Source organism: Rhipicephalus microplus, unplaced genomic scaffold (assembly GCF_043290135.1).
Source record: "Rhipicephalus microplus isolate Deutch F79 unplaced genomic scaffold, USDA_Rmic scaffold_18, whole genome shotgun sequence".
Classification (NCBI taxonomy): domain Eukaryota; kingdom Metazoa; phylum Arthropoda; class Arachnida; order Ixodida; family Ixodidae; genus Rhipicephalus; species Rhipicephalus microplus.
In genome coordinates, this window is record NW_027464591.1 from 8,220,295 (window position 1) to 8,244,529 (window position 24,235).

The 24,235-nt window shown below is 45.7% G+C and overlaps 1 long non-coding RNA gene across 1 annotated transcript in view; it reads right to left on the reverse strand.

Annotated features, from left to right (window-relative positions):
• The window catches only part of LOC142785142 (uncharacterized), a 99,388-nt gene extending 75,473 nt beyond the window's left edge, over positions 1-23,915 (reverse strand). Inside the window, exon 1 of the long non-coding RNA XR_012888861.1 lies at positions 23,633-23,915. This is a non-coding gene — a long non-coding RNA (uncharacterized LOC142785142). The remainder of the gene's footprint in view (positions 1-23,632) is intronic.
• Positions 23,916-24,235: the final 320 nt, after the last annotated feature.

Sequence of the window (24,235 nt, forward strand, 5' to 3'; positions counted from 1 at the left end):
GATGTGGGCGAAATTTTTTAATGACACAAACGAGAGTTAAACACTCTCTATCCCCCTGTGTAATCGAATTATTCCGCGCTTCCGCGGAAAAAATGGCTGGTGTATGAAATAACACAATTCTGACCACATTGGTATAGGCCGAAAACAGTACCAATGCCACGACAACTGGCATCGGTTCATACTTTCGTGGGTGCTGAGTTGTATAAATGGGCCAGCACAGGAGCGATATCAGCAAGTTGACGAGGCGAGAAAACGTCGACGCTTGGTGAGGGCCCCAAGAGAAGGGCACATCCTTTTTAAGAATACATGTGAGGGGATGCGCAATTGCAGCAAAATCATTCACAAAGCGGCAAAAATATGAGCATAAACCAAAGAAAGAGCAAACGTCCTTGGAAGACCTTGAAGTGGGAAGTTCATAACGGCGCACAATTTTTTTAGCTGCGGTCCTACACCCGTAGCATCAAAAGATGGCCAAGTACACTGATCTCTTGGCGGCTAAAGCGGAATATTGAAGTGTTCAGCTGAAGACCTGCGGTGAGAAAGACCTGCATTATAACCGAAAAGCGTTGTAGGTGACTCGTGAAGGTAAGTGAAAAGACGAAGACATCGTCGAGGTAGTAGAGGCATGTGAACCACATCAAAGCACATAGTAAAGAGTCCATCGTACGCTAAAACGTTGCTGGCGTGTTGCATAGCCCATGGGGCATGACCTTAAACTGTTAGATTTTATCCACTGTAATAAAAATGGCCTTCTCCCAATCATTTTCATCGACAGCTATTCGTCAATAGCTTGAGCGAAGGTGTATGGAAGAAAAGAATTGCGCACCATGAAACGAGTTCATTATGTCAATTCGTGGCAAAGGGTAGGCGTCTTTCTTGGTGATCTTGTTGAGGTGTGATAGCCAAGGCAGAACCGCCCGGTATTGTTTTTTTTACAAGAACGGGAGGTTATCCACGAGGACACTAAGATGGTTGGATGATGTATTCAGCTAGCATCTCGTCGACTTCTGTTTGTACATATGATCTGACTGCAGCATCACTGCAGATCACTGACTGCAGATCTGACTGCCTATCTGACTGCAGCATCAAAACACAGCGTGGCGGATGAAAAAAGCAACATTAAGGCGGGTTCAGTGAAAATTGAACGCGATGCGCACGTCTCACGCCCTGCATAAGTGGGTGGATTGTGGCTGCGCTACACGGGGGAAGGGGACCGCTAGGTGGCGGCGAGCAGTGCGGACGCGTACCCCACGGCTCCCCACACTGATGCAAATTCCATCGCTCGATGCCCGTTTCGGGCTCTCTGCACTACCGGATCATCACCGGAAATTCACTGGGAATATTTGGATACCAAATTTGCCCGGTAGGCTTCATCCTTACCTTTTTAGAAGTTCAGTTCTGAACTCGCAACCTAAGCGTTCCATAAACCCTGCACGACTACGCTCTCGGCGCCGCGCCGCCCAGCGCTCACCACCGCAGCTGCAACATGCCACTAGATGCAATAGTCGATATTGAAGAAATCTCTCCCGAAGACGCCGCTGGATGTGGCTGGCTCCCAGTGTATCGTCGTCGTAACGCAAGCAAAGCACAGGCCACCGCCACGACGCCGCAACATGTCGGGCAACATGGGCCAGCAGTTGGCGCCAAACCGCCCAGTCCACTTAAAAGGCTCATACTGCTATCAAGCTGCCGAATCTATCCAAGGATCAATTCAGGGTTGTCGTTCGCCCGGCTGGTGGCCTCGACGTACGTCTCTGCAGTCAACACAAGCTTTTCAACGCATTCACGATGGCCACACGCCTGCCGCCGTCGGCTATCGAAGAAGATATCGTCTGCTCGAACTTGGTGCAGAACATTTTTGTGGTGAGCGCACCGCAAGAGACGAATGCTCTTGCTTATTGCACCGTTCAAGAAATTATGCTCACCGAACAGCGACACCCAGTCGCTACCTATCTTACGCCACCTGGTCACTCGTGCGGCGGGGTGATACGCAGCGTCGACATCGACTTCACGGACGCCGACTTGCAACGCATGCTGCGAACGCCACGCAACCCAAGCGTGCTCGGCGCACGTCGAATCAAGAACACTGCTACGGTCGTGATCCTATTCAACGGCCTCAAAGTACCGAACTATGTTTACTGCGGACAGATCATGTATATCTGCACTCTCTACAAACGCCAGATACACACTTGCCGCAACTGCGGCCGAGTGGGTCACCGCCAGGACGTCTGCCCGCACCTCGCCGACAAGGTGTGTGATCAGTGCGGTCACGGCCCTCCCGGACCGGACCACGTATGTTCTGCACCCAAGTGTGCGCTGTGTGGAGGCACGCACGTAACGGGCGACCGGACCTGCTGGAGCCGCTATCAAGTACCCTACCTCCTGCGGCGCCGTCGGCAACGTCGTCGACGTCGCAACACGAGCCGTTCGTCATCAGTGCCCGCTGCAAGCTTCCTGCCTTCAGCATACACCCAGTTTACACCTTCAAGGGCAGTTCAACCACAACACCAGGTCACACCGGGCAGCTCACGAGCCCCAGACACCTATATGACGAATATCTTATGAAAAGATGCGAGAATGCGGTACTTGGAGTGTTCCCTAGATGGACGGATACACGGACGGACGGACGAATGGACAGACAGACAATCAGACGGACAAACGGACAGACAGACTGATGCTCAGGCAAACGAACGCATGAACAGATGGACGCATGGAGGGACGCGTTGACGGACGGAAGCATGGATGGTTGCATGGGCGAATGAAAGGACGAAGGCAGAGGCGGACGCACAGACCGATGCATGAACCGACGCGCGGACGAACTGATCGACGCTTCGCTCCACTCAACATCATTCAGTCCATGGATGTGCTGCAATTTTTTGCGAACGTAGATGAGTGCCATCGTCCGATGTCTTATGTCGAACTATTACCCCCGTATTCACCAACGCTCCTTCACTCAAGCGCTCTCCTCGACTTGAAAAAGTCGATGAGAGCGCCGCCTCTTGGCCGAACATGTCACTGCATATTGGCAATATTCTGCAGCGATTCTCAAGAAGCGCAGCATCAATTTCAGTCGAGCAGCGGCGTAGTGCTTAACTCACTCAAGTGAAGGATTGAATTCGAGTTGAGGAGCGTTTCTGAATGCGGGGGTTAGAGTGGTTCAGAGTTACCCACCTCAAGCCTTTGCGGTGTGGTTTCTGGTACTGCGCAAGCATCATAACGCGAGCCGCCATCAGCGCTTGCGGTGCGTCGGCAAAATATCTGAAATAGCGTGTGGCCGGTGCAGCCCGCAAGACCCGCAAAGCGCTGGTGTCGAGGCTATGATGTAGTATCTGTGCATTTGGGTTTGCGAGGGAGCTAAAGTCCCTGGATTTTTCCTTATAAATCTATCTATATCTAGCCGCCTACGACTTTTACCTCTACTGGTCGTTTGGATAATGGTATTTATACCAAAATTTGCATAGCATAGTATGTCTCTATGACGAGCAGAACTGACTAGTAATAACGTAAAAATATGATATATACGTCATGAATGTGATGATTTACATGTCGTGGTCTTGCTCTTCCTGCGGTGGTTTCGTTCACAAGACATATCAATAAACTGGTATAGTATCACATGACTGCATGGCGAACATAAGTGACAGGCCGTCACGTGTATATCATGACATGCGTGTCATGTAATAACGTGACTGCATGACACGGTCACGATGCGTTCATGGTCGTTTCACAAGCTTGACATACACCAAACTTGTTGTTACGTATAAATGGAATGTTTATTTATATGCAGTACCCCAAGGGTACAAATACATGGCAGGGGGAGGGTGTTCATTGTAAAAAAGCAAAACAATAACAGTAAAAAGTAAAATGGAACCGTTATATAGAACTAAAAAAATTTTGTACAGCACGTTAGAAAGCATTATTTGAAGTAGTTACAACCAATGTAGAAGAAACAAACGTGTAACATAGTAGGCTTGAGAAGACATTCTAAAAGTGCAGTTGTATTAGTTATATTTGTTATTAAGGCTATATGTTATGAAGGTTATATGTTATGTAGGTGGTTCTAATCTCTTTCTGCCATGGGAACAAATGAGTTAGAGCCTGAATTAGTTGAAAAATATGGTATGGTAACCTCATGATGAGAATAAAGTTGGTGTGAGCGAAGTGAAGCTGGGTCTACGAACAAAAACAAAGTGCGGGGTGATAGTAGTACACTTTGTGAAAAAGAAGAATGAAAAATTGCTTTCAACGAAATTACTCCGTTCGAAATTACTGCAATTTCAATTCAAAATATATATTATTCTGTCTGGTCGAAATGGCAAAAAGGAATCATTGCACTTTTTCTGTACTTACATGTGCTTTATCCCCCTTCTGTTAGGATTACGAATCATTTGAAAGGCCTTCATTTTTATATCCTCAATTTTCGGTCAATCCCCCTGAGTGGGCAAGAGCCATAGTGGCGGCATCATCATTATCATCACTTTTCTATGGTTCGCTAGAGAAGAATGATGAACAGCAATTTTTAAGTGTGAATACATTTTATAAGCGACCCCAAACCATCTACCGCCGTCGGCGGCGTCCGCAGTCTTCTCTCTATCTTTAAAAGAAAGAGGACTTGGCGGGCCGCAGCGCGACGCTCTACCGAATAAGCCACAGACGCGACGCTGATATCGGTGTCAGTTAACGCGCCTTATACCCCCTCCCCCTTCGCTCGCTCCTCCGCTCTCCTCGCTCGCTGCAGCTGCGCGCGCACCCCTCTCTCTCGCGCGCCCGCCTTCTCTCTCAGTCTCCCGTCGAGAGCGGGTCGTGAGGGGGAGCGAAGTTAAAATTCGTTAGCATTCGCCAGTGAGTTAATGTAAACTCCCCCTTGTGATCAAATTGCGATTCCCAGGAACCATTACACCATAAAGGCACCATAGGGTGATTAATAAATATAATAGTGCGAATTAATGTATACCCCTCATAGCATCACCCCGTGTATTCGCACTTAACCATGTTCACCCTCGGGGAAATTCTTGGGAGTTATTATGTTTTTGACATGGCATTGCGGCTAAAATTACATACATTAAAGCGAGAACAGTGATTGTCCACTGCCTCGATGCTTTGTAATAATGCAGGGCTATGTAGGTCCCAGACATATGAGGCGTATCCTAGCTGAAGATAGACGACGGTAGTATAAAGCAAAAGTTTTAGTGACAGTGGGGCGAAATAGACGTTTTTTAGCAACCTAAAATTTGGCCGTCGCCGAAGACCTCGGAAGATGTTCCTCGACCGATGTGTCCCTGGCAGCCTAGCCCCGCGCACAGCAAGAACCGTTAGACAAATAAAGTTCAATCAACTCAACTGAATTCGCTCTAGCTATTATGAAGTGAACGTGAGGTTTCCATAAATAATTACTACAAATGTGGACAACAGGGTAACGATAAAAAAGCGCGAGATTCCAATGGACTATTGTTAAGAGAGTAAGACGGAGGAGTAACAATGGGCCGGGTTTTGCGCATGTTTTTTTGCAGCTGGAAACATTTAGCTCCATTTGCCACATTTGGCTCACTGTGTTACGATATCTGAATTGTTTTTGGTAATGATGTCACATCTGGATCAATGGTTATTTGCCGGTAAATGAGACAGTCATCTGCAAGAAAACAAGCTTGGGGAGGAATTTTCGCAAGTAAGTCGTTCATATAATGAAAAAAATATTAGAGGGTCAAGAACAGCCCTTTGAGGTATGCCGGAACTAACTGGGGCCAACGAAGAGTCAATACCGTTGGCTGTAACGAAATGCACACGGAAAGAAATTTTTGAATCCAAGCGAGTAATTGAGGGTCGATATAAAAACTATTTAGTTTATGTAACAGTAACGAGTGATTAACCTTGTCGAAAGCTTTGGGAAATTCGAAGAAAATGCAAACTACAGATGAGACCAGTGAAACCAGTGAAACCAGTGTCAGCATATGCATGCCTGTTGTTTGTGAAAGTGAGTAGTTGGGTCTCACAAAGGAAGGATTTTCGGAAGCCATGTTGTGAGGTCGAGAAAAAGCTGTTATCTTCTACGTAGTTGACAAGATGCGTGAAGATGATGGGCTAAAAAATTTTACATGAAACTGACGTAAGTAAAATAGGTCGAATGTTGAAAGGTATCTGAGTAGATAAAAGTATATAGCTGGTGCAAACTTGATAATCATGACATGCCTGCCACGTGAGAACATGACTACATGCCACGCTCATATTGCACTAACAGTCGTTCCACTAGCTTCACATATACAAAATTTCGATATCACGTGATGTGCATAAACGAGCAAGATAAATGATACGTGCAAATATGATAATCATGACATTTGTTTAACGTAAAGCGTGGCTACACGTTACGCTCATTGTGCGCCCGCGGCCGTTTCGCCAGCGTCACATATACACAATTTCGTATTACGTGACGTGAATGGACGACGAGCACGATTTCTAAGCGCAAACATGATAATCATGACATGAAAGTCATGTACGGTACACTTTACAACTGCCTCACAACGTTGTGTTGATTTCAGCTAGTGTAACAATTCAACCTTCCTGAATCGTGCTTCGCATATCATCGATTCCCACTATACATGGCATATACCACTTTTTTTTCATTCCCATTTCATGTAGATTCTTGTTTTATAGTTCTTTTCATTTGCCATAGATCTTTCTCTGCGTGTGGGTATTCGTTATTATGTAATTTCTTTTTCTGAAGACTGTCTGTACTGTACTGTACTGTACGTCTTTATTGCTTTAGTTTTGCGTATGTTTTTATTGCCACGGTGAATATTGTAATATGGATATTACTATTATATTATTATTATTATTAATTATGCGTTATAATACTTTCATAAAAAGTGTCTTTGTTAGCGCTTCCCGGTAGTTTGCTTAGAAAATGAGTTGCCTTTCAGCAATGCGCTCTCCTTGAAAGCTAGTGAAACACAGGGATTGATTTTACCTCCTCTATCATTTAATTTATCTGTAAATGATTTAACTACTGCTGTTCCAAACTGTCTTGTATTCAAGTATGCAGATGATATTGTTCTTTTAACCGAACATTTCTGTTACCATAGAGTGTTGTCACCAGTACAAGACAGTGTTCATGAGACAGCGCCATGGTTTGCTAATAATTGCTCGGTGATTATTCAGAAAAAAAGGAAACTAATTAGCTTTAAAAAACCATTGAAAGCATTAGTTACAATCGCATTTTGGTTTCTTGATGCCCGGGATTGCGCTTTTAGTTAGTGTATTTCCATGAATATGTTATTTGTATAATACAACTTGGTGCGCCCTGTCTTGGAATGATCACTTGGACTACATTTCTCGTAGACTACGTAAAATCTCAATGTTACTTTTCAATAATAAGTCAAGTGCACGAATATAAAGTTGCCATTATACTTACTCTTGCCTACAGTATCCTGCGCTAAGGCATCAAATTATTTGCTTTCTATTGTTCGCGATGGCAGTGTCACATTTACAGTATTTTGAAAAACGTGTTGAAATAATTGTTCACAATAGTATTTTAACGGAGAATGCAAATTTATTTTCTTTACTTTGCCTGGTATCTTTCAAAGCGCCATTCTTTCAAACTAACGTATTACAGCTCTTCTGTAAGTCTGAGTTCAATAAAGAATGAATTGCCCTACGCTATATAAAGAACATCTTCCCGCTTTTTTGTACCATTCGTAAAAACATGATCTTGTTAAGCTATTAGAAAGATCTATGTTGCTTCTATTTTTAATGACCTCCCCGACAGTTTTTTCTCCCTGTAATGACCAAACGCAGTCTACAAACTGTCCTAAAATCACTTTAATGTGGGACAATTTAGAGTAGTACTTGTTTATTTGTTCTTTCACGCCGGGTATAATCTGTTGAAAGATTGCTCAATCCCTACCTTAACATTCTGCTCATTCGGTAGTACTGCTTCCGCTAGCTTGATTCCTGTATTTTGTTATGTTTAAATCTAGTGTAAAGAGTTACATGTATTTTCCCTGATCATTTTGCTTTAGATGCTCACCAATATGCATGTCATCTCTCCTTTGCCGATATACCGGGCCTAATCAACCAAGCCTCCGTCTGGCTTCGACATGCCTGTTATCTGTGTGGTACTCAAGATGGCGTTAAACGTTAATATTATTATAATACTGGTATTATTACCGATAGCATTAAGGAGAGAAGTAGAACTGTTGAGAGTTCACAGTCGAAAACCATGATAGGATTACTACAGACGCCGTAGTGCAGGGCTCCGGAAATTTCAAACACCTTGCGTTTTTTAACGTGTACCTAATTATACGTGCATGGTCCCCTATAGCTTTTCGCCACCAACTCCAAAATGCGGCTGCCGACACTGAGCGCAGATTCTATCGCCTTTCGGGCAGCACAACACAGTAACCACTAGACGACTGGGGTGGGCTGGGAATGGAAACTACTTGAGTGAATGTTACTAACAAACCTATGAACCATATGATACTGCCTCGTTTAATTGCATTTTAAACAGTCTTTAAACGGCGTTTTAAACGGCGTTTTAAACCGGACGCAAGCTTTTTGCCTTCCCGGATCATTTACTTCGTTCAGTCTGCTTATTTGAAATTTACGTGCCCCGGTGGTATAGTGGTTAAGGAACTCGGTCGGTGACCCACAGGTCGCGGGATCGAATCCCGGCCCCGGCGGCCGCATTTCGACGGAGACAAAAGTGCTTGAGGCCCGTATGCATAGATTTAAGTGCATTTTACAGAACCCCAGGTGGCCGACATTTCCAGAGCCCTTCACTACGGCATCTCTCATTATCATATGGTGACCTTGAGATACTAACCCTCAAAACTATTGGCATTTGAATTTGTGTACCACAGAGTGTTTTCTAGCAGCTCCAGTAGCCTGTAAAAAGAATAAGAAAATGAAAACAATGAACTGCTTGTTACATACTTTTTATTGTTGTTATTTAGGGACCCCTTAGAAGGATGAGGAGGAGAAAAGATTAGGTGGAAGGACAGGGAGGTTAGCAAGTTCTGGCCTTGCCACAGTATCGCAGGACTACAACCAACGCCTCGTTTAATATCAAGGAGGACGAACCACTGTAGACTTTTTATATCTAGCTCTGCTGCCACTGCCCGTTTTTTCCGCTTCTGTTCTTATGCTGCTTTTCAGATCTATATATGTGGCCAGAAAGGTCGTAATATGCCTTGAACACATATCACTGTTACGACTCTCGTCATGTTCCGGCAGAGAAGTAAGCCCCAGGCATTTTACGACATCATACGCTGCTGAAATTCAATCAAGAAAGTGCGTCTCTCACACAGCTGTACTTGCGCCTGTTCTCTCTAGTGCTCGCTTTGCGATTCTTCTGGGCGTCTGGCGGTGTTTTCAGTGGGAATGGTTGCGTTACGGGAAGCATGTTTTTTTCCCTACTTTCTTTGTTTCTTTTTTTGAACGAATTAGTTATTGTGGTGCTGGCACGTAGAACAGAACGACACGATGTCGGTAGCACGAAATTTGCAATTTTGCAAAAGTTTACACTTTCCAATTCGTACTTGCTTCGCTCAGTTTATAGCCGCAAACGTCAACGGTATTCGCACAAACGCATGCGCCTCAGTCCATTTATTGCTCGTTTTACTTAATTTCTCTCATACTAACTTTTATACTTTTTTCCCAGTGCCCGTTTACGTAGTGTATCCAACGCCCCATTATCTTGTTAGCATCCCCACGATCGTCCACTTTGTTTCATTCCTTGTGCTCGTGGCGCCTGCATGACTATGTCTGTGAATATGATTGTCTGTGTGTCACTGCATTTTTTTCACAGCATTAAAGTTTTGGGCGCGCCTAGTGTGCTAGCTCGGTAACACTACAAAATTCGCCTATCGGCCCAGTTTCGTGGAGTTCAGCCAGTACACGTGTGAAATGAAGCAGAGACAGCAGCAATATAATAGGAATTGGGGTACGAGAGAGGGGTACTTGATGAATAGGGGCCCCGTGTTGGGGACAACGGGGCATTCTGGCCTCCTGCTGTTCTCGTACGTGCGCATAAATTCAAGTACATGAACCTCTAGACCTGTGCCTCCTTTACCATTTCGCCTCCATAGAAATGTGGCTGCCAGAGCTGGGATTCCAACCTGCGACTTTCAAGCTAGTAGTTTAATATGATGACTCCTAGTTCACCGGGGTGGGTGGGCGCAACATTGAGGAGGAGGAAAACGGCCTTCAAATGTGACCGTTGGCCACACGCAGCACATACGCAATAGGACGTTTTATAATTATGCACACCCATGCATTGCGATTATTTTGATCGGTGCACTGACTAGGCTGCCAGTTCTGGCACTGCTGTCGCAAGGGAGAGCTCCAGCGCACGGTGCACTTATACGCCGAAAACGGGTGAACGACTTCCTCAAGACAACAGCTCGCTTCCAGGGGAAACTATGCGTGCAGTGTGGTCAGCCTCGCACGTGAACGGCGTCAAAGTATCGGTACTAATTGAGCAAGGACAGGCAGTAAATGTGAATTTTCGCTGCGTAAACTTATACGTATTTTCCGAGATCTCCCCATATTGCTTGACTGCGCTATAACGAGCATGAAATATGCAGGTCCTCTTTTTACAACCTCGTAATGCATCGTAGCTCTGTGTGCATACAGGACATTCATAGAAAAAGAATAAAGAGATAGCCAAAAAAGTGCGCGTTGCAGTGAACGCCATTTTTGAATAGTATAGCTGGTAACATTGAGACACACGTTAGTCTTATTTTTTTTGCATGCATCAATTGATACACATACCCACTGTGCCATTCAATACCGCATGATTTAGGCTTTGGTTTTTGTATAAACAAAAATAAACGCAGAACTTGTTCCTATTTATGGCTCCTCCTGCCATTCCTGCTGCTCTGTTTCACTTGACAATTAACAGAATTTTTTCATGAGTCCAGCGTTCGCTCAACTTAAACGCTCTATAATAGCGCGCGAATGTATGACTCGCGCAAATATGAGGCAAACTGACGATGTAGTTCAATTACAGTAATCGCATTTGCAAGATTCCTCCAACAAGCACTTAACCACTTGAGAAGAACCAAACCAACTTAATTTTGTCTCCGTCAACACCTGCTTGCCAGCAGTGTCATCTGCTTCATGAATGACACGATTGATTGATATGTGAGGTTTACCGTCCCAAAACCACCATATGATTATGAGAGACGCCGTAGTGGAGGGCTCCGGAAATTCCGACCACCTGGGGTTCTTTAACGTGCACCCAAATCTGAGCACACGGGCCTACGACATTTCCGCCTCCATCAGAAATGCAGCCGCTGCAGCCTCGATTTGATCCCGCGACCTTCATGAATGACATAAGTGCGTGCAATGGTAAAATGCATATGTAGTATTCTCAGCTTTGTATACTGGCATAATATTCAGCTATAAGCCCATCGCCAACGTAAAATTTTTTCGTTCACTGATCAACACGCTGCATAGAATCCACGTGTTTTAAATTGAGTGATTTTAATTCGACGCGCAGTTTTGCTTACGTGACAACCCAATTCGCGTATTTTTTTCATATGCCGCGCATCGGTAAGTTTCCAAAAAAAATACCCTTTTAATCTCTTGTTGTTATTGTATCAGTTGTTATTGTTGTTATTGTATCATACGCGGACATACTTCAAAACACGTGACCTTCTAGAGAGCTGTTCCTGAAACTGCTTACCTCCCAAGTGAACACCTTCTACTTGAGAACTCAACATCAATGCAAGTGGAACCTATTGCACTCCTGTATATGCGTGCTGTCATGGCATCCTTAAGCACATCGAATGAACGATAGCAGCAGCTAAAGCTACTTTTATCTAATATTTATTTACAATTACAAACAGACTGAAACCTACAACAATATGTAGATGAAATGGGTGTAGTTATGCGGAAGAATGCGCAACATCTCCTTGTGACTTCGCTGATCAGATTGTAAAGAGCGTAAATATTTCAAAGCATTACGCTGCTTATGAAACAAAACAACGGCTTATGCAGAATTCAACCCATGAGCGCCACTTTCCGAATCTATGTAGTCCGTTAACATTTTAATTGTTTGCTTGTGTATTGCAAGAAATGTTCAGAAGCGAAAGTTGCTTCTTTTACGGCGTTAAAAGTTATAAGCAAAAAAAAAAGCGGATTTGTGCTGTTTCGTCGTACCCTGTGTAGCCCATAACCTTTACAGCTTTTATTCGCAACTTTCACCGAACTAGAGAGGACGCTAGTGCAAGCCCAACATGGCTGTCATTTGGGGGATCACGGAGCAAGCGCCGGCAGCCGCCGCCAATGTGCCCGTCACTTCGAACTGCGTAGTATTTTCGGCTGCAGCCCTCGTGTTGTCAAAGCTTTGCTGAGAAGATGATTGACTCTGGCATGTAATATATCCCACAATGCGTGTTAAGAAACGCATGTGCGGCGTATATTGAAGGAAAGGAAGTTTTGAACGGCCGGCACACCGTCTGCTGCAGTGTGAAGGAATGCACGTGCAGCTTTGTGAACGCTGCTCATGCCACGGCCGGGCAAGATCGAGAAACCGTGCTCGTGCAAAGCAGGAGAGAAAGAGAGAGAAGAACTTTATTGGTTTGATCCGGCAAAACAAGGGAGGGGATAAAGATGGAGACTTGCGTGCCCGCTTGCCCTACGGAGGCGGGGGCCGTACTACAAGCCCAGAGGCGAGCCCTGGCCGCCTCGCGCTCCAAGGGGAACGTGGCAAGTGCTGGATCTTGTGGGTAATCTCTCTGTGGGTAATCTTGCCTTTGTTGTGGTGCTCCGTATCTTTCTCCTAGATTTTGCGTCCACCATTATCTGTTGCCCCACGAGCAAGACGACGTTTCGGGTTTCTGCAGGGAACCTTGCCTTTGACTGAACGTCGTCTGCACAGCGGCATCCGAGATATTTCGTGATTCTTCTAGCTCAGCAAGCAAACAATAAAGAGTAAACAATTGCTACTACGACTCACAGTACCTGTCCAACTTGAGAATAACCATAGTAAAAGTTGCCAGGACAAAATATAAAGCACCAGCAAACCGCCAATGTGAAGCCGACTAAATGATGGCATGGGCTGGCTGCGTGGGCATTCCCCAAACGACAGTTACGACAGATGAGGCATGGCGACGCCACCATCTGCAAAAGTTGCGAATACACTCGAATACAAAACCCGCTCCTATTCCGAAATCCATGTGTGAAAAACCAAAAAAAGGCACCATCAATTTTTATATTGAATCTGTTGCACAGGCTGTCATTTTCCATTCCAACAATCTAATGTGCTATCAATCTGGTCCTCAAAAGATCGACCGAAAATGCGCGTTCTCTTTTCCGCGTCATATACCGGCGACGAAATAGAATAAGCGCAAAACGGTGTACTTCCATTCGATGATGTGCGTTTGCGCAACTTAAGCGAACAAAATAGAGAGGGGTACTATTTTAATGACACAGCGCCGAATTCACTCGTCTTCTGAAGCAACTGATAACTTTCGCAAGTGGCGTGTAACTCCAGTACCGGCGAAATTCTACGAACCTTTCGAAAAATAATAGTTTCCTCACCAACCTACCCGTCCATAAGCACTGTAGGAGTGAGCACACAAGTCGAAGATGTGCAAACTTGCACTTTATCATGTAATCTCTTGTTGAATAGCTCATTTTGTCAATGACAACCAGCCATTGTGAAAGTGCAGTCGGGAGTGTACGGGATGCACAATATTGATCGGAAGGAACGTCGTAAATTGCAGCCTCTCGATACATGGCACTGCGCTCCTTTTTCCGGCTCTCATGCTATGAGAAAATATTATATTTTTTTCTCGGAAATCTTCCTTGCTTTCGTAAAAGCTGTATACGAATTTCGATTAACTTTTGTGTTGACATGTGCGCTCAAGCGTGGCATTCGTGCCAACAAAATAGGAACTAGGCTGTTTCTATTTGATTGGCTCTTGAAATAGAAATTCTAGGCAAGTCATTTTTCAAATGCAGTCAGACAGCACGGAGAGAAAACGTTCCTCACGTGCTCGTCAGCACACGCGATGAACGTAATCATAATCTGGAAGACCGAGTTCAAGAAAATTAGAACTAGATTACGCTTCAAGGAAAGCTTCAATTTCTTAAACAAAAAGCAACATCGTTCGAGAAAGGCATTTTTCAAATTGCGTTTTATTGAAAAACATTCCTTTGGTTGATTGATAGATATGTGGGGTTTAACGTCTCAAAACCACAATATGATTATAAGAGACGCCGTAATGGAGGGCACTGGAAATTTCAACCACTTGGGGTTCTTTAACGTGCACCCGAATCTGAGCATACGGGCCTACAGCATTTCCACCTCCATCAGAAATACAGCCGCCATGGCCGCGATTCGATCCCGCGACCTGCGGGTTAGCAGCCGAGTACCTTAATGACTAGACCGTCGCGGCGGGGCAAGCTGCGGTGGTCTAGTGGCATTTGGGCAAGCTACGAGTGAAGGGAGGGCATTATGGTGCAACTTGCCTGCTTCGCCCCTTTTTTATGGAGAATTATGCACAAGGCTATGCACACATTTGTGCGGACAACGACTGCTAATGCTCTCTCTCCTCTCTTCGCTCATCCCTCAGTACCCTTTGAATCGTGTTGATAAATGACGGAGGCAAAAGCAGGGTGCACAACAAGAATGACTCGTTTTATTGCATGCGCCGTGTTTATACCTTGGTACATGTACACTGCGCATGTGCGGTGCCCTATCGGTTGTAGGGGAATAACACGTGCCCGATACATCCTTCTGCCGGCACAAAAGTTTTACAAAAGGGTATACTAGCTGCTGAAGGAGGAGGAGGAGGAATAAATGAGGAAGGACAGGGAGCTTAGCTGCTGAAAGTTTGCATTGTACGCAAGGCGCTGAGGTGGCTTGACTGAGCGTTTTGACCTTTTCGGAGCTGAATTTGATGCGCAGGCATGCGCTGCTGCAGTTGGCGCAGTTGGGACTTCAGCCTGGATGACTGGAGACTGCTCATGACGAGGTAGCATGCAGGCTTGCTGTGCCAAATCTGTAGAGCCACTGGAGGCTGCCTTATCACTGGAGGCTGGCAACTTCGCAGGTCCACTGGAGGCCGTCGCAGCTGGACAAGATGGCGTAGAAGGCGCGCTACATTCTCCGTCACTTGACTGAGGACTATAGTCCTCACTTGTGCGAAGTAGGTGACGTCGGTTGCGTCTGAGCGCGTTGTGAGGTCCTGTTTGCACGATGTAAGACCTCGGACCAGCTGTGTTGACAATCCTGCCCATACGCGACCAAGCATTGTCCCGTATTCGAACTACAGTGTCTTGCGTCAAAGGTGGAATTGGTCGTCCTTCCTTTAGTTGCGGGTGCTTTCTCACTTCCGTTTTGGCGACTTCGTTAAAATCAAGAATGTTACTTCTGAGGCGCCTGCCTTGCAGTAACTCTGCTGGTGATCGTCCATCTTTTAAAGGTGATGATCGATAGGCCAACAGACCTAACCAGAAGTCCCTCTTTGAGTCGGCGCATTTTTTCAGGATACGCTTGACTACTTGGACACCTTTCTCCGCCCGTCCGTTGGATTGGGGGTAGCCCGGGCTTGATGTGACGTGTACGAAGTCGTACTGTTTCGCGAAGAGCGCGAACTCATAACTGGCGAATGGTGGGCTGTTGTCCGTGCATACTTCAACCGGAACTCCTTGGCGGGAAAAGATAGCACTGAGAGCCTCTACTGCGGTCCTTGCCGTTGTGTTACATAGTTGCTCAACTTGTGGGAAATTAGAAAGAGCATCAAACACAACGACATATGATCGCCCGGCATACTGAAATATGTCTGCAGTAACCCCATACCATGGGCATGCTGGAGTTTCGTGCAACAGCAGAGGCTCTTGCGGTTGCTAGTAGGCGTATTTCTTGCAAGTGGGACAGCTCTGAATAAGCTGAGTTATGTCACTGTTAAGTCCCGGCCAAAAATTACTTCTGGCTCTTGCTTTGCACTTGCGCAATCTGAGATGGCCGGCGTGAACTCTGTCTAGGATTTCGCACCGCATGCTTCTCGGTACCACGACTTTCCTGCCCTTCAACAGAACTCTATTCACGACTGTCAAGTCCGCGAAAAATGGCTTTAATTCACCACCCCTTCACCAGCGGTTACCTTTCCGGTGACCGCATTTGGGTAGTCGTCCTGGGCAGATGCTTTGGCTAGTTTGCGGTGCGTATTTTTGGTGACCATTGCACCCATGAGTTGTACGGCATGAACGTTGACGTCCTCCGTTGCCCCAGTGTTGACCTTTCCAATCAATGAATCAATGGGGATGCTCGTTACAGCATATCTGCTAGTACAAGATCCTTTCCTGGGACGAACTGCAAAGAATAATAGTATTTCATAAGCCTCAGAAAAAATCGGCAAGCGCGGGGGCATGTCAGAAATTTTCTTGGTTGCTATTAAAATTAATGGTTTGTGATCGGTTTCGATGATGAATTTCTGGCCGTACACAAATTGATAGAACTTTTCGCACCCAAAAACAATGCCTAGTGCCTCTTTCTCAATTTGTGCATACCGTTGTTCGGCTTCCGTCAGGACACGGGAAGCGTAGGCAACTGGTCGCCAGCTGTTGTCCGCTTGACACTGCAGAAGCGCTGCACCTACACCACCTTTCGAAGCATCGCATGTTATCTTAATAGCCTTTCTGGGATCAAAGATGGCTAGCACTGGCATTGAAGTTGAGATGTGAGCGACTGCTTTCCATTCTTTTGCGTGGTTTTCAGTCTACTAAAAAATGTGTTTGGACTTGATAAGATCACGCAGTAGCGTAGTTCTTTCCGAAAGGCGTAGGTCGTACTTGCCAAAGTAGTTTAGTACCCCGAGCATGCGCTGAACATCGTCCTTCGATTCTCGCGACGGCACATTCCTCAAACTTTGAATGAGCTTCGGGCTGGGCGATATGCCTTTCCGACTGATCACGTCACCTAAAAACTGTATTTCTGTCAACCAAAATTCACATTTTTGTGCATGTAGCGTCAAGCCAGCTTTCTCAGCCACCTGCAAAACTGCCGCCAGTCTATCATTATGCTCAGTTTTCGTTTTGCCCCACACTAGGATGTCATCGATGTAGATATGAACGCCTGGCAAACCGTCAAAAACCTGGCTCATTGTCTGCTGAAAAACTTCCGGTGCAGATAAAATGCCGAAAGGCAACCGAAGATACCTGTATCTGCCGAATGGGGTTGCAAAATTGCATATCTGGGATGTTCGCTCGTCTAAAAGAATCTGGTAAAACCCGGAGTTCGCGTCCAATCTGCTAAAGTACGCAGCACCAGCAAGTTCTCCTTCGATATCTTCCCGTTTGGGAAGCTGATAATGCTGCCTCTTGATATGTTCATTGATGCGCCTCGGATCCATGCATACTCTCAGACTACGGTCTTTCTTCTGCACCAAAACGAAAGGACTCACCCAGTCTGTTGGGGCGGTTTGATTCTTGATAATCCCAGCACGCTCCATTCTTTCAAGCTCCTCACAAAGCGGCTGACGTAATGCGAGCGGCACGCGGCGTACTGGCTGGACGACAGACACTGTGCCTGGTTGCAGCACCATGCTGTACGGCTGCTTGAGACATCTGAGACCCTGAAAGACGTGCTTGAAGTCGTGTAGTACTTAATGCTCGTGGCAAGCGTCAACTATGCCTATAGTACGTTGAAAAAGACCTAAACTTTCACTAGCGTCCAAGCCAAGTATGACCTGACCACGCTTTACAACGAAGAAAGTGATATTTTTAGTTGTCTCTCCTATAGTGACACTTTGTGACGTCCTTCCGAAATTCTTGATCGCTCCTCCGTTGTATACTCGAGGTACTGAATTTGAGGGCTTCAACTGACATTTTATTGCCATCTTTCGGTAAACAGCAAAAGGTAGGAGGTCAGCCTGGGAGCCGGTGTCAACCTTAAACAGTACATCTTGATTGGCAACATGTGCCGTAACTTTCCAATCCTTGCCTCTTCTGCTCTCATTACCTACTTGAAGGATTTCGAAGGTATCGTTGACACCTTGCTTGGTAACTTCCCTTACTTCGTCCTTGCCTATATGTGTCGGGCAGCACACTGCGAAATGAGGAAGCCTATTGCAAAAGTTACATCGCTTTCCATAAGCGAAACACAGGCGTGGTTTGTGCTGGCGGTTACACTTCGTGCACCGATAATCGCTGCCTTGACGCCGATTGTCTATGTTATACTTCGTTGCTGTCCTTTTTGCGATAGCGTCTATCCCATTGTTGCCTTCGCGCCAGACTACCTTCCTTTGCGTCAACGCTTCTGCAACTTTGCACATTTCTTCCGCTTTCTGCAGTGTTAGGTTCTTTTCCTGAAACAATTTCTTCCGAAGTTTTGCATCGTTAGTGCCAAACACTAGCTGGTCTCTGATCATTGAATCTTTTGAAACACCAAAGTTGCACTGCTCTGCCTGCTTCTTAAGGTCGCGAAGAATTTTTTCAAACTGCTCTCCCTCAGCTTGGTTCCTCAAGCGAAACAAGTATAGTTCATGAACTTCATTTCCCACCTCAGAGCAGTAGGCTTCAAACTTTCACACGACGGCTCCGTAGTCTTCCCGGTTTTCTTCATCAACGAACTGGAAGGTGTTGAACGCGTCAAAGGCGTCGTCTCCGACAACGCTGAGCAGGAGGACTGCTTTCGACGATTCGGTCTTGGGATGTTCTTTCGACGCTGTCGCCTGGAGAAACAAGTGAAGTTTTTGCTTAAAGCGTTTCCAGTTCGAAGCCAGGTTACCCGTCAGCTGCAAGGGTTCCGGGGGCCGTAGTTTCATCACCGCTTCTTCGATGGCCGCACAGCTACCCCTTCTGACACCATGTATCGTGTTGATAAATGACGGAGGCAACAGCAGGGTGCAGAACAAGAATGACTCGTTTTATTGCATGCGCCGTATTTATACCTTGGCAGATGTACACTGCGCATGTGCAGTGCCGTATCGGTTGTAGGGGAATAACACGTGCCCGATACACCCTTAACGAATTCTAAACAACCAACCGGGCCCATGTCTCGGCAACCTGCCTGGATTTTTTATATCTTTGTACACTATTTCTTCGTAAGGCGATGCACGTTACTGTTATTATTACAATTATTAATATTATTATTATTATTATCTGCATATTTTTCTGGCGATTATGAGGAGCACTGTATACCTGCTGTTCTTAAAGTGCATTAGGCCCGCATAGTGCACAGGTCCCTTTCGTTTCTCCTGGATCAGAATGTGACGTCCACAGCCAGAATTGCACCAGTGGCTATGAGACCATGTGTTCGATTCAGAACCATTGCACCGACTAGCTTGAGAACGTAAACGTTGATGTGTTCTCTCAGAGATTGGTATTATGGGAAGGCATTCTAGCACTGTGGCTGAAATGCTTCGGGTGTCGGTGCCTCCTTCGTTGACACGCGTATTGTTGCGTTGTTTTAACCTAGCCTGTTCTAGGACAAGGCTTTCTGTGCCCTTGCTACCACTCACTGTCACTCCATCGGAAGCGTTTGAAACAGCGTGCCTGCATGCTGAGAGTGACCCGATTTTCTGCGGCCGTTTACGACAAGGCACTTCGGGAACATCGCGAGGCAAAGAGGAAAGTTTCGCACATTTGCACTTTAATGAAAATGCAGCCGTGCACAAGAAATTAGCCTTCGTTTGAGACCCGCGAGGCAATGTGCGGATTTGGGATTGTTATCCAAGTCTTGTTACTGAAACCACAAGAGTGCAAAACTTTGTATCCCGGTCCATCTGCCGCGCTGAATACTTGAATGAGCAGTTCGGGTGCATTTTAGTCATTTCATTCTCATCAGTTTTAAATAAAAATTCATAAAACATTAGCAATCATCATCATCATTACGAGCTTGCTTAGGCCCACTGAATGACGAAGGCCTCTCGCATGTTCCGCTAATCAACTCGGTTCTGTGCTTGTTGTATACCGAGAACACTGACAATCAGACACGTCCGGTGACTGATGTTTCTCTTCGCTATAGCTCTGGCACGTTAGAAAAAAATTCATGAACAGTTACTACATACGTTTTTACTCACATCTTGTTTCCGTGAAAAGCATTTAACGTTAATTAATGCCTTGGGAACCGCTAATCCTATAAGTATAAGCGAATGGAGCGAGAATGCATTTGGTACTTATGCACTGCTTTTGTGAATTTTTACACACGTTATTTTTGGCGCCACAGTTGCCTAAACTAAACCCTGCGAGTGGTTTATTGGTTATACGGTGTATGATGGCTAGCCACAAGGTCGTGGAATCGAGTCCAGGTCGTGGCGACCGCATTTCGCTGAAAGTGAAAAGCTAGAGACGAGTGCAGTTTGCTTAAACGGCGCCTTAAAAAACACCAGACTGCTAAAGTTTACCGAAACTTTCCAGCGCCTCTCATAAACATATCTGGGTTTTGAAATGTAAAACCTTCATAATTATTTCAATTAGAAAATAAACGGCGCCTAACAAGAATGGTAGCAAGTGTAGCGATAAAGGCTAATCATACGTCAAAGGGCAGCCAGCGGCGCTTACACCTGCCAGGTAACACTTTTCGGTCCTACGTGTCTCGTGACATAACACCGTCCATGCCATGACCCACCGACTGACCAATTTCGTCCGTATACGTGCGGGAGGTCTCCTTCAAATTGTTCATGATCAGGAAGCATTCCGAACTCGCCACGCCATGTTTTTACCTCTATGGGGGCACAATGTGTTACAGTAATTTTAATAGAATATATATTACGTTGTGGGATATGGTGCTTTTTGTTAATACCCATAAGAGTCCCATACTGGCCACTAAGAACTGCTTAAAGTTTGCGTTAATCCTCTTCTACACACTTAATCGCCATAGGCTAACTGAAATTTCAACTAGGGTGTTTTTCATGCCAAAGTTCATGTTAATTGTTGCCATGATTTAATAAAGGCCTCCGAAATACGTTTGATCCATTTTTGTTTCTTAAACGTATATAGTTTGAGTGTCACTTGTCTCGAGCGTCTATCCATTTTTGAAAATAATTCGGCAGATCCCGCGTACAAGGGGGAAAGGTTGTCAAAAGTTCCCAGGCCACTGTCTCATGTATTCATATGGGAGCGTGGCCTGGGAACTTTTGACCCCCCTGTACCTTGGGAATCGACGTTATGCGAGGCATTCAAAGGGAAGGTGACTGTGACTAACTTGACAGCGAAACTTCAAGAAAGAACGCAAAATAAATCTACAAATGTTGCACGCACAGACGTGGTTAGTTGCAGAAGTTTATATAACTAGTTGTTTGCACTTGCGCAACGATGTCAAGTGGAACATGAGTATTAACAACACCAGAAGCGACAGGCTGATATTACCACTTGTTCTCGCGAGGATGGTATTAACCGCTTGTGCTAGCACACTGCTACATAAATCAACTTCAGCGCAAGGCACCCAACTACAACTGACGTTAAACTGACGTGCCGGTTGGATCATTGAAGCACGTGTGTATTCTTAATAAAAATTGATAACCATCATTGCACCTCTAATTGACGTGTCACGAACATTAGGGTCTCCTTGAAAAATAGTTCCGAGACCAGGCGTGGCTCTGCGGTAGAGCACTTGATTGCCACGAAGAATGCTTGTGTTCGGTTCCTGCTTGGACCTTGACATTTAGTGTGTGCATTCATCGGCTCAACGCTGTCGATGTTACGTTTTAGTCTCGAAGCTTGTTAAGGGGTAGGCTTGTCTGCCGTAGTTGTCAGTCGTAGCCACCCCTAGTACGCGAAGAGCTCACTAAATGACGCTCAGATCACTCAAGATGCTTTAATAAACGGACAGATGGACAAACAGACAGACAGACAGACAAAAAGACAGACAGGCAGACAGACAGACAGACAGACGCGTCTCTCAATGCCCGCGCATTTGACAAAAAAAGCTTGCGTCACGTCTTTGATTATGTACTAGGAAAGATTCACGGTTTTACCGATGAAACACTGGAGCTTCGCCCACTCAAAGTCATTCACTCCGGGTTTAAGCTGTGATTTTTTTAAAGGCTCCCTCATTTTACTTGTCTATGTGTGTTCTCGTTGAACCTGGGTATACTAAGTGTGTCACATGTGGCTAATGCCAGCATACCAGTGGCACGTACCAGCCCACAGATATGTGTGACTGTCAGGTGGAAAGTGTTTGACGACGTGCGTGACGGGATGGTGAAATTATGTTGTGAGCAGCGAATTGTATTCGTCAAACTATGTTACCCTCTCATGCTGAGTTTCGTTCAATACTAGTTAATCCATCGGGGTGATTGCGAGAGCACCCAGATGTAAGCGGCTATATATATATATATATATATATATATATATATATATATATATATAGGCAGGCATGGTGCTTTAGTGGCCGTAGCGTTGCATATAGTCCAGTAGATCCTCCGTGAGTGGTCACAACGTGGTTTATTTCGACGTTTCGGCCTAAAGTCTGGCCTTCATCAGGATCCTGATGTGGCCAGACTCTAGGCTGAAACGTCGAAATAAACCACGTTGTGACCGCTCACGGAGGATCTACTGGACTATACATACACACACACATATATATATATATATATATATATGTATGTATATATATATATATATATATAGCCAGACAGACAGACAGATAGATAGATAGATTCTAAAAGGGTTTGCAGTAAGCAATGAATTGTTTCGCACTTAGGATATGCCGAGACACGCGATGCAATGGTTGCGAAAGCACACAGAGCACACAGAGCCTTCGCGTTATCATTCAAGGATACACGGAAGCTTTTAGCTGAAACAGTGTGACAGCAGCGCACAGGCGTGAGCGCCCGCAGCGACGCGCCAGGGGCGTAACCAGGCAGCGGCACATCAAGCCCGTGCTCCCACCCCCGAAATATTTTGACCATGGCACAGAGAGCTGCCCACTTCCACTTGCCCACTTCAACGGGGTGCCCCCACTCCGAAATCAACGAGGTTCTCGCCTACCCTACCAAAAAATTCTGGGTATGCCCCCGCCCGCGCACTGCCACTTATACAAATGTGATTCAGATTGCACACTACAAAGCAGAAGGACACGGTGCCCCTTCCCTTCACCGAAATGCTGCCGTCCTTGATTACCGAAGTCTCATGCTCACCAGAATTCCTAATCGAGTCCGTAATCGGCGTACCATCAACAGCTCTTTCCAGATAGGCTTCGTCTCAGGTAGAATCAGGCAGCAGGAATTGCCCTGAGTTGCGACGATGGGGAGGAACTTCGGCGTTAGCTGTGTGATTTAGTTACAGCCCTCTGAACTCGCAAACACGTGCGAGGGAGAGCGGCAGTTAAAGGAGCAGACGAGGTTAAGAAGGGCATAGGCGTAACGTGCCAGCAGAAACCACAGGTCCGGATGCCATTGGCGGCTGATGGCAGAAGCGTTTGCTCTGTAGTGGGTGTAGTCAGGCAACCGATGATGATGACGATGACGTTAATGATAATTATCTGAGCACCTGGAAGTTTCTGGCAGATATGCACACAGACATCAAACTTGTCGAGGTCATATTCATGCCAATCTATTCGCTAACATTTCGTATTAGAACAATTTCTTTTCTTGCATAGTATAGAGTGAAAATCTCCAGAAACAACCCGTAAGTAGGGATAACCTAAAACGGAATAATGAGAACTTGTGAAGCATGGCCGTCTTACCTTCGCACAAGAAGTAGGCACGCAAATATTTCGAGGAACGGCGCCTCCTGGGGCTCTCTTGCAAAAGTAAATGGTGTCCAATTTGTCTCCGGTAAAACGGGTGCCATCACACAACCTCACATACTAGACTTCTTCGGCATAGCCACTTCAATTGTTTAAACCACACATCATTAATTTTTAAAGATAGCTGCGTTGCTCGAGGCTTTTGAAAGCAAACACACGTTTTCACTGTAAAAAAATCAATTCACTGTTGTGCAGGCAGGGAAGCCTGTGATGTGATGCACGTTGGCTGGACGCAGCAGCTTTATGTGCACGCCTACACTTGATATCAGTTATAACCTGCCGGTGTGGCGAACATTGGGCGTGCGCACGTGACGAATGAATGAAGTTTAAAAGTGTTTCCGTGCAGTTCTGTAATGCTTGCCAGATTTACTCAACCCCATGTCGCAACAAGTGTTCTGAAGTGGGTATCTCCCGTATCGATGTGTAGTTCGTGTGAGCTATCTTTATGGCGAGGCTTTAAATATCTGTGCTTTTCTGCTCAGCGCTAAGTATTTGATTGCCTTCTTGTACATCATCTTCTGTGGTTGCTTCTTCAAGCTT